Source organism: Trichechus manatus, unplaced genomic scaffold (assembly GCF_000243295.1).
Source record: "Trichechus manatus latirostris isolate Lorelei unplaced genomic scaffold, TriManLat1.0 scaffold00044, whole genome shotgun sequence".
Classification (NCBI taxonomy): Eukaryota; Metazoa; Chordata; class Mammalia; order Sirenia; family Trichechidae; genus Trichechus; species Trichechus manatus.
In genome coordinates this window covers 9,945,943-9,956,987 of record NW_004443980.1, presented here as the reverse complement: position 1 = coordinate 9,956,987, position 11,045 = coordinate 9,945,943, and the positions used below count along the sequence as shown (strand labels likewise).

Here is an 11,045-nt window from a genome sequence, read left to right as displayed (position 1 = left end):
TGTATTACTGTAAGTCTTAAGATTTGGCACTAAGATTACCACTTCTGATGAAATGTAGTCTAAACCTTTTCTTCTTTCTTTCTTTTTTTTTTTTTTTTTTTTCATTTATTTATTCAGCACATTTATATTGCATGCCTATTCTAAGCCCTAGGGTTACAAGCAAGGACACTGCTTTCATGAAGCTTACAAATAATAAATATTTGTAAGTGACACTTGTCAATAATTTAATATTTACAATCTGTAATCTTTGTAATAACCCTGCCAGATAAGGATATAATTCCATTACTTATCTATTGCAAGCCCTAAAATTTCTGCATTGGCATTCAAATCCACATTCTAACAGATTAATATGTACTTACTATTACCAACCCCTGAGAGGTTCTCTTTGTCCTAGGCCTCAAATATTGAAACTTCCTATAAATGCACTATCTTAAAGCTAAGTTGTATCAGAACTTTTCTGATTTGTAAGCCAGCTCAGGGTTTACCCGAGTTATTACCTCACGTGACCTTTTTCGCAGCCTTCTGTCCGCCCATTCCTGAGCTAGGCGTCCTCTGGAACTTGCCCTTGTGTTGTCCGACTTTGAGCCAGGCTCTCACTCAGGAGCTGCCTGGCACTCCCCTGCTGTTCTGCTCCTCCTTCTATGAGACTTTACAGCTTCTGTCACCTGCAAATGTCAGCCTCCCTCTCCCCTTTGGGAGGCACTATTTACCTTCCTTGCTGCTTTATTCTTTCAAAACCGAAGCCAAAATCTTGAGGAAATACACATTCTTCTGCAAGACTTGTCATTTTAAGAATAGCATAAATTGCAGTCAAATGTAGCTGTAGCACAAAGGATAGATGAATGCTAAAATGATGAAGTTTACGTTATAGAATGACTCCTACGTTGACAATTTATGGTGGAAACATTTGTTGTTTGGTGTTTTTTTGTAGTAGTTTAAATCTCTTGTCAACCAGATTAGTAAGACAACATTACTTACAGATTTCTGCTTAGACATGAAAATAGTCTACGTGTATAAAATCAGGCTTTATTGTAGCATTTGTTAAATGGGATTTTGCCTTTTCCTTTGTAATCTAATTGTCCAGTAAAGTGTCATTCATTTGCTCAACAAATATTTATTGAGTTGCTATTACATAAGAAACATTGTACTTACCAATAAACTAAGTGGAGAATTTATTGACTGTAATTTTAGATTTCTTTTCTCAAATCTCGACAACTTAGAGCAGTAGGGTTTGGCCTTTTCCATTTTGTTAGATGTTACCAAAGTTCATCTTTTAAAATTATTTGAGGGAGGTTATATATATGCAAAGGAACCCTGGTGCCACAGTGGTTAAGAGCTCAGCTGCTAACCGAAAGGTCAGCAGTTCAAACCCACCAGCACCTTCATGGGAGAAAGATATCACAGTCTCCTTCCATAAAGATTACAGCCTTGGAAACCTTATGGGGCAGTTCTGCTCTGTCCCGTAGGGCCCCTATGAGTCTGAACCGACTCAACAGCAATGGGTTTATGTATGCACAGTGGTTAAGTGCTCGGCTGCTTAACCGAAAAGTTGGCAGTTTGAACCCACCAGCAGTTTCATGGGAGAAAGATGTGGCAGTCTGCTTCCGTAAAGATTACAGTCTTGGAAACCCTATGGGGCAGTTCTACTCTGTCCTGTAGGGTAACTATGAGTTGGAATCGACTCGACGGCAACAGTTATATATACTTTTTTTTTTTTTTAATGTGAATTTTATATTTTCAAAAGATACTAAGTAATTTAAAAATTAATTTCCCATTATGGAACATAGTTCCTAATAAGATATAATAATAAAGAAGATCTTTAAATAATTTTGACAAGGGCGATTATGGGCTGTGGTTATAGCCTAATGATACTTAATAGGAATCTTTTCTTCCTCATTGTAAAGTAGAATACTCTTCTTTGTATATTTGTGCATATGTGTATAAGAGTGTGTTGTATGTAGGATTGGATTAGTCATAGTCACGTTGATAAATATTAAGGAGAAAATACTTGTTTTAAAATAAGTTCAGTAATATTTTAACTAGAAATTTTATTTAGTTATATGGCCTTTTATGAGACTATATAGTGTGATGATTAACTGCTTGGACCTTGGAGTAAAACAAAGACCTGAGTTCCAGTTCTGGCATTGCTTACTGGAGGAACTGGTGAGATTGAGGCAGTGTAGGTAAAAGCTCTTAATACAGTCCCCAGCAGGTCATGTAGGTCATGTAGCCCTTGGGCTTTTCCTTTGATGGGAAGAAATAAGAGATGTGAGTGACTTTCAAGTAATAATCCTGAAAAGACTGATTTTCTAGTAAAATCTGGTGAATCCTGCAGGAAACAGCTTTTTAGTCAGTCTCCTCTTCTTAGCCAGTAACCTGAGCAAGTTACTCTCTCACTCTTTTATCCCCCAGTTCAGTTAGACACCGATTTCTGCTAAATCTACCTTCAAACTACCTAAATGTATCTAATTTTTCTCCAGTTCCTTTACTTTCATCCTGTTTCAAGTGAGTCCTTTCTTCTGAATCAGTGCAGTAGCTTCCCTATTTGCCTAACTCATTTTTGCCTCACTCCGATCCATTCTGCATATAGCAGACAGAGTAGTATTTTAAACACAAATTTGATTACTTACCTGCTTAAAATTGTTCTATTAACCTTGGGATAGAAAGACTAAAATTTAGGATTTAAGACTAAAATCCTTAAGATAGGCCATAATACCCTACATGCTTTATTTGCTGCTTACCTCTCTAGATTTCACTTTACATAAATTTACTTTAAAACTGATTTTCCTGAATATAAGCTATTCTGTAAGACAGATAACTGTATTTTATTTCTCTCCAAGTATATACGCTATTTTATCTTTTTTGACAGTATCACCCAGGCAAATAATTTAGGAGCTACTTTGAAACTTCACTAACTTGAATTTCCAAGAAGAACACAATTCTGAGTTAGGAAAATTCAAAATCATGTATTTTTGAAAGATAAATGGATTTTTATTTCGTTAGAATGTGTACTAGTTCAAGTTTAACTAAAATGTGTTATCTGGTTCTTTTTTCTTTTTTGTTACTTGGTTCTTAAGAGTCTTGTACTTTGACAAATAGATAAGTATGGTTTATGAAGAGCACAGCAAAAACATATGTTTCCAAGCACTTCTACGACTGTGGGAGATAGAAAAAGATAGAAGAATGTGGAAGCATATTCTGAATTGACCTGTGGTGGTGCTAGTAAGGAGCACAAGTATTTTTTTTTAATATTTTATAAAATGAAGGTAAAACAAGGCCTGGCTGATTCTAAATGATCAAAGAATATTATTTTTCTATTACTGTTTCTTGAAAATAACAAGGTATTTTTAAATTTTCTGTAAAAGTTAAGACCCATTTTGGAAAATGGGCTGGATAGTGAGGCTTTTGGCTTGCCCCCAGTCCAGCCTATAGCCTCTGTAGTTTGCTCTTCAGCTTTACAAACCAAATATTTACCAGATTATATTTTTTGTACAAACCCAGAAAAACCTTATTTTGACTTTGAAGGCATGTTGAGGTCAGTGATGTTTAATTTAGTGCATTGTTCAGTGGTGAAATGGAGTTGCAAATTGTTCTGACACTTTAGAAGATAATGTTAAGTGAATTATTTAGTGTTAAGTAAAGAACCTTGCAGAATTATTTTAAACTATTCAAGGTTTAATTAAAGTGCAGTATTTTAAGATTGAGTTATTTAAAAATGTTATATTTTCAGTCCATAGATTAACTTTTTGGGTTTTGAGTCATCAAATGTCCTCTTTTAATTAAAACAGAAACTCCAGAATTGATGTTTTTAAATGCATAATAGGAAGGTTAAATTTTTATAGGAGCTCTTTACTTGGAAAAACAAAAAATTAATTCAGTGTTTTTCTTTAGATAATTAAAAGATTAAATACTTTGAGGTTAAAAATGGCATGACACTGTGGCTGATGGAATTTGCTTTTGGAGCTGTTACTCTAGAATGGAAAGTATGCCACAGGAACCAAATCAAGAGGCAGTAGCTACAAATAAATTCAAGTGTAAGAGTATGACAAGAATAAGCCACCATTTATAAAGAACCACTTACCTAAACAAACTGAAACCCTGAGGAATTTGCAAATTCTGATGTAATAGGAATAATCATTTAATAGGAAAGGTAGGAGCTAGTGCATGCCTTCCTCTTTGAATATCTCATAAGATCACACTGTTGAGTGAGATGATTGAAACAGGGAAAATAATTTAGTGGCAGCATAACAGATAGATTACCATTTAGAGAGGCCAGAACCCTGAGTACCAGTTGCATTAGGGGTGGAGCTTAGGTTAGAAACAGAGAAGTGTGTTAAAAAACAGGCTACCACTTAGTTGTATTTTTTTTTTTTTCCTCAAGGAGTTGCATATGCTAGTTCTCTAAACATTGTGTACACATTCCTATATCTGTCTTCAACCACTTTTTTTTTTTTTTTTTTCCCCAAAAGTTTATCTCTTGGTAGCATTGAGACATCCTCTCAGCTTGGAGGAGTTATTTCCACCTAATCTTTTTTGCCTAACCTCTTACAAGCATGGGCAGTTCGCCTCCAGTTTACCCTTAAATGTACACCTTGGGATTAATCTTTACTTCACATCAGCAATCAGTTGTCCTACCAACCCCCAGTTGCTCTGCAATTAATTAGCTATATATAGGTATTTAACATCTGTCTTCCATTTTAGAACATAAGCTCCAGTAGAGTAAGTCTTTTCTTTACTGCTGCATCCCCAATCTCTAACATAGTTCTGGCAGAGATGGGCACCCAGAAGACACTGGCTGGATGATGCATTCTGGTCATGGCATAGGTGCCACTTGAGGCAGATGTGGCAGAAGAACGGGTAAAGCTGGGAGATAAGTAGGGCCTAGATTCCAAAGAGATTTGAAGTCATATGAAGGAGCTTTGCTTTATCCTAGGACTAGTAAGAGGCAATTGAAGGATTGTAAATCCAAGTCCATCTTTGGTTGGACATTTCCCTTCTAGGCCTTTAGTTAGTGCTTTTGCTGTCTTAACAAGAACATGTTAATATAATCCATGTGCATAGAAAGTATGTTTGGTGCATGAAAAAAAGTAACATTGTGTGTTTTATTTATGGTTACATATACAATACCTTTCTAAAGATATGTTTAGAATACTTTTTTCACAAATTGTTAAATAAATAATCATTTTATGTATTTAGAGGATAAGCACAGATTAAAAAATAGCTGGAATAATCAAAATATTTACATTTCCATATAGAAATGAGTACACTGAATGTTGAGATCATGGTAAAAACAAAGCCTTATTTATAGATTTAAAATTTTAAAAGCAATTAGTAGGGATTTTACAGAAATCAAAAGGATTATAAGAGAATACTATGAACAGTCGTATGCCAGCAATAGATAACCTAGATCAAATAGACAAATTTCTAGAAACACAAACTACCAAAACTGACTCAAGAAGAAATAGAAAGTCTGAATAGACCTGTAACAAGAGATTGAATCAGTAATAAATTTCCAATAAAGAAAAGTCCTAGACCAGATGCTTTACTAATGAAGTCTATCAAATGTTTAAACAAGAAATAATATTAAACAAAAATTCACAACCCATTTCAAATTCTTTCTGAAAATAAAGGAGGGAACAGTTCATAACTCAGTCTATGAGGCCATATTACCCTGATACCAAAACCAAACATTACCAGAAAACTGCAGACCAATATCCCTTATGAATACGGATGCAAAAATTCTCAACAAACATACTAGAACCAAGCCTACCAACATATTAAAAGGGTTGTACACATAATTGTACAGGTATGCTATGCAAAAATCAGTGTAATACAGTGAAGGTGAAAAACCACATGATCATCTCAGTTGATGTAGGAAAAACATTTTTAAAAATCCAATGCCTTTTCATAATAAAAACACCGAATAAACTAGAAACAGAAGAAAACTTTCTCAACCTGATAAAAGGCATCTATGAAAAACCCACAGCTGACATCGCACTTAATGATGAAAGACTGAAAGTCTTCCACCTAAGATCAGGCACAAGACAAGGATTTCTACCCTTGCCTACTTCTATTCAGTATTGTACTGGCAATTCTAGGCAGAGCAACTTAGGTAAGAAAAAGAAATTAAAAGGCATCCAACTTGGAAAAGAAGAAGTATAACTGTCTGTGTTCACAGATGACATGATCTTATATATAGAAAATGCTAAAGAATCCACCAAAAAAACCTACTAGAGCTAATAAACAAATTCAGCAAAGTTTCAGAATACTGGATCAACATGCAAAAGTTAGTGTATTTCTATACACCAGGAGTGAGCAATCTGAAAATGAAATTAATAAAATTATTTAATGTTAGGACCAAAAAGAGTAAAATACTTCGGAATAAATTTAATCAAGGAGATGCAAGACTCGTATGCTGAAAACTACAAAATGTTTTTGAAAGAACGTTCTGTAAAGAAGACTTAAATAAATGGAAATGCATCCCATGTTCGTGAATTGGAACGCTTAACATTGTTAAAATGGCAGTACTCCCCAAATTTATCTACAGATTAATACAATCCCTATTAAAATTCCAACTGCCTTTTTTGAAGAAATGGACAAGCTGATCCTAAAATTTATCTGGAATTGCAAGGGACCCCAAATAGCTAAAACAGTCCTGAAAAAGAACGAAGTTGGGGGACTCACACTTCCTGGTTTCAAAACTTACTACAAAGCTACAGTAATCAAAACAGTGTGGTATTGACACAAAGATAGACATTTAGATCAATGGAATAGACTTGAAGGTCCAGAAATAAACCCCATATATCTATGGGTCAGTTGATTTAGACAGGAATACCAAAACCATTCAGCGGGGAAAGAAGAGTATCTTCAGCAAATGGTGTTGGACCAGCTGGATATCCACATGCAAAATAATGAAGTTGGACCCATATCTAACACTAACTATATACAGGACTTAGAATAGATCAAAGAGCTAGAACTGTAAAACTCCTAGAAGAAAACAGGGGTAAACCTTCATGACATTATTAGATTTGACACCAAAAGCACAAGCAACAAAAGAAAAAAATAAACTGGACCTTATAAAAATTAAAAACTTGTGCATCAAGAAAGTGAAAGGATAACCCACAGAATGGGAGAAAATATTTGCAAATCATATATCTGATAAGGGTCTAATATCCAGAATATATAAAGAACTCCTACAACTAAACAACAAAAAGACAAACAGCCTAATTAAAAAATGGACCAAGGACTTGAATAGACATTTCTCCAAAGATGTGCAAATGGCCAATAAATACAGGAAAAGATGCTAAATAGTATTAATCATTAGAGAATTGCAAATCAAATCCAGTGACATACCACTTCACCCCCACTTTAAAAAAAAAAACCAAACCCATTGCCAGCGAGTCTATTCCAACTCTTAGTGACCCTATACAACAGAGTAGAACAACCCCATAGGATTTCCAAGGAGTGGCTGGTGGATTCAAACTGCCAACCTTTTGGTTAGCAGCCGTAGCTGTCAACCACTATGCCACCACTAGGATGGCTAATACTAAAAAAAAAAAAAAAATTAACAAGGGTTAGTGAGGATGTAGAGAAATTGGAACCCATGCCCACTGCCAGTGAGAATGTAAAATGGTGTGGCTGCTGTGGAAAACAGTTTGACAGTTCTTCAAAATGTCAAACGTAGAATTACCATACGACCCAGCAATTCCACTCCTAGGTATATACCCAAAAGAATTGAAAGCAGGGACTCAAACAGATACTTGTACATCAGTGTTCATTGTAGCATTATTTGCAAAAGCCAAAAGGTGGAAACAACCCAAATGTCCATTAGCTGATTAATGGATGCATGAAATATGATATATCCATACAGTGGAGTATTATTCAGTCTTAAAAAGCAATGAAGTACTGATGAGTGCTACAGCGTGATAAACCCTGAAAGCATTATGCTAAATGAAAAAAGCCAGACACAAAAGGCTACATATTGTATGATTCCATAACATTCCACATTACATGAAGTATCCAGAATAGGCAAATACATAGGTGCAGAATACAGATTAGTAGTTGCCAGGGACTAAGAGAAGGGGGAAGGGGAGCGACTGTTTCATGGGTGTAGCATTTCCTTTTGTGGTAATGAAAATGTTCTGGAACTGATAATGGTGACGGTTGCACATGATTGTGAATGTCCTGGAAGCTACTGAATTGTGCATTTTAAAATGGTTGAAATGGTGAATTTTACCTCAATTAAAAAAAATCAATTGGTAGATGTCTACTGTCTTCTCAGTAATTTGGTTTATATACTTAAAAATAGGCAGAAGTAAGTATAGGTTTAACTTCACCCAAGGAATTAATAACAGTGTTACAGAAACAGGTACCTTTTTTACTGCAAGTTATGCTTTTGAAGGAATTATACACGGAGTTTTTTTTTAGCACTTACTCTGTCGAACCAAAGAATTTCAAGTCCCATTCAAATAATATATAATGTTGAACATTATGTTCCTTTTAAATGACCAACATTTCTGTGGCTTTCAAACTAACCTTCAAAGATGTGGTGATATTTCTTTCTTCTTTAAGAGAGCACACTTCTTTTTCTGATTATGAAACTAATAGATGCTTTTTACAGAAAATCTTGAAAAACACACAGAAATCTTTTTTGTTGTTAGTTTCCATCAAGTTGGTTTCAACTCAGGGCAACCTCATGTGTAACAGAACGAAACGTTCCCTGCTCCTACACCATCTTTGTGGTGGTTGGTGTGTTTGAGTCCGTTATGGCAGCAGTTGTGTCAGTCCGTCTCATTGAGAGTTTCCCTCATGTTGCTGAGCCTCTACCAAACATGCTGCCCTTTTCTAACAATTGGTCTTTTCTAATGGCATGTCTAAAGTGGGCGAACCAAAATTTTGCCATCCTTGTTTCTAAGGAGCATTCTGGCTGTATTTCTTCTAAGACTGATTTGTTCATTCTTCTGGCGGTCCATAGTATATTCATTCAGTATTCTTCCCCAACCCCACAATTTGAATGCATCAACTCTTCTTCTGTCTTCCTTTTTCATTGTCCAGCTTTCGCATGCATATGAGGCGATTGAGAAGACTATGATTTGGATCAGACGCACCTTAGTTATCAAAGTGGCATCTTTGCTTTTTAAATTTTTAAAGAGACCTTGGCAGCAGATTTGCCCAGTGCAGTGGGTCATTTGATTTCTTGACTGCCGCTTTGGTGGATGTGATTGTTGATCCAGGTAGAATGTAATCCTTGACAACTTCAATTTCTTTTTCATTTTCATGATACTGTTTATCTGTCCAATTGTGAGGATTTTTGTTTTCTTCATGTTTTCAACAACATAATCGATCACTATACACATGTAAATCACCGAATGGACTACACAGAAATCAGATTGACTCCATATTTGGAAAGAGATGATGGAGATGCTCAATATCATTAGTCAAGACAGAGCCAGGGGCTGACTGCAGAAAAGGCCATCAGTTGCCTCTGTGCAAGTTCAGGCTGAAGCTTAAGAAAATCAGAACAAGTCTACAAGGGCCAAAGTATGACCTTGTATACATCCCACCTGAATTTAGGGACCATCTCAAGAATAGATTTGATGCACTGAACTCTAATAACTGAAAACCAGAATTATAGGCAAATGTCAAGGATATTATATATGAAGGGACAGAAATTTAGAATGCTTAAATTCTGATCTTTCTTCCATCTTTCATGTTGGTTCCACCTTTTTAAATAACCACCCTCTAAAATTAATCTTTTTTGCTTTTATTAAATAGGCAGTTTTCTAATGGTTCTCCATTTCTTTGCTGTGACTATTACAACCCACTAATTTCACCAGCCTATTGAACACTAGTTCCTTTTGGGTTCAGTTTTCTTCTTACTGAAATATATCCTTGAGTATTTCTTTTAGTGAGGATCTATGAATGGTAAATTTAATTTTTGTTCAAAAATACTTTTATTTCACTGTTATTCTTCAATTATAGTTTAGTTAGATTTGGTTGGCTTTTTTTTCTGTAGCTCTTTAAAACATATTCTTGTAGTCTGTTATCTTATTGATGAGAAATCTTAATTGCAGTAACACCTTTTGTCTCTTAAGAAACAGTCACCTTGGAAAGCTGTACTTTTTTCCTTCTAAAGCAGTTTTTAGATTTAGTGTGCTAATATACCAAATGAGTTCGTCTGGTATTTTTCATAGGAAGTAAATAATCAAAAACAAAACCTCCCAAGATTTCTACTTGAATATATAAATATATCTACTAGTTAAGTACTATTTTCTATAATATACTGTACATAGTGTCATCTGTTTTATGTTTTTTTTTCCCCCAGAAACACAGTTTTGTGTTATATTTTAATTTAGATAGTCTTGAAATAGTTCTAGACCAGTGTTGTCCAATAGGACTTTTATGATAATGTAAATGTTTTATATCTGTGCTGTCTGGTAAGGTAGCCACTATCCACATATGGCTTCTAGATTCTGAGTGCCTATCTATTCTCTATTTACCTTTATCTCTTGACAGAGGAAACCCTGGTGGTGTGGTGGTCAAGTGCTAAGTCTGCTAGTTCAAATCTACCAGGCTTACCTTGGAAACCCTATGGGGCAGTTCTGCACTGTCCTGTAGGGTCACTGTGAGTCGTAGTTGACGGCACTGGGTTTGGTTGTTTTTTTCTTAACAGGTGAATAGAAGTTTTGAATTAAAAATTTAATTAGTTTAGACCAAGTAATTTAATTCATTTTTATATCCAGAATTTTTTTCAGAATCTTAAAACTAATTAGGTTTTTGGTTTGTATAGTTAGGATTTGACTATGAAGTAGAATTAGAAATAAGTTGTAGAATTATAATGAGATACCTTTTAGCAAAACAACAGATTGGCTCATAAAATAAAAAAAAAAAAACCACCCATGAGTGTAGGAGACCACATGGTCAAAAATTACTCTAGGAGGTCTCCGGCAAGATGGCGGTCTAGGCAGAAGCACCACGCCGTCCCTCCACAACAAAGATCCGAAAAACTAAGCCAAACAGAGAATCAACAATCCTGAAACCCTAGA

At 35.1% G+C, this 11,045-nt stretch overlaps 1 protein-coding gene across 2 annotated transcripts in view; it reads left to right on the top strand.

Annotated features, from left to right (window-relative positions):
• GTF2F2 (general transcription factor IIF subunit 2) overlaps positions 1-11,045 on the top strand; it is a 181,408-nt gene that overhangs the window by 135,899 nt on the left and 34,464 nt on the right. The window lies entirely within an intron of this gene.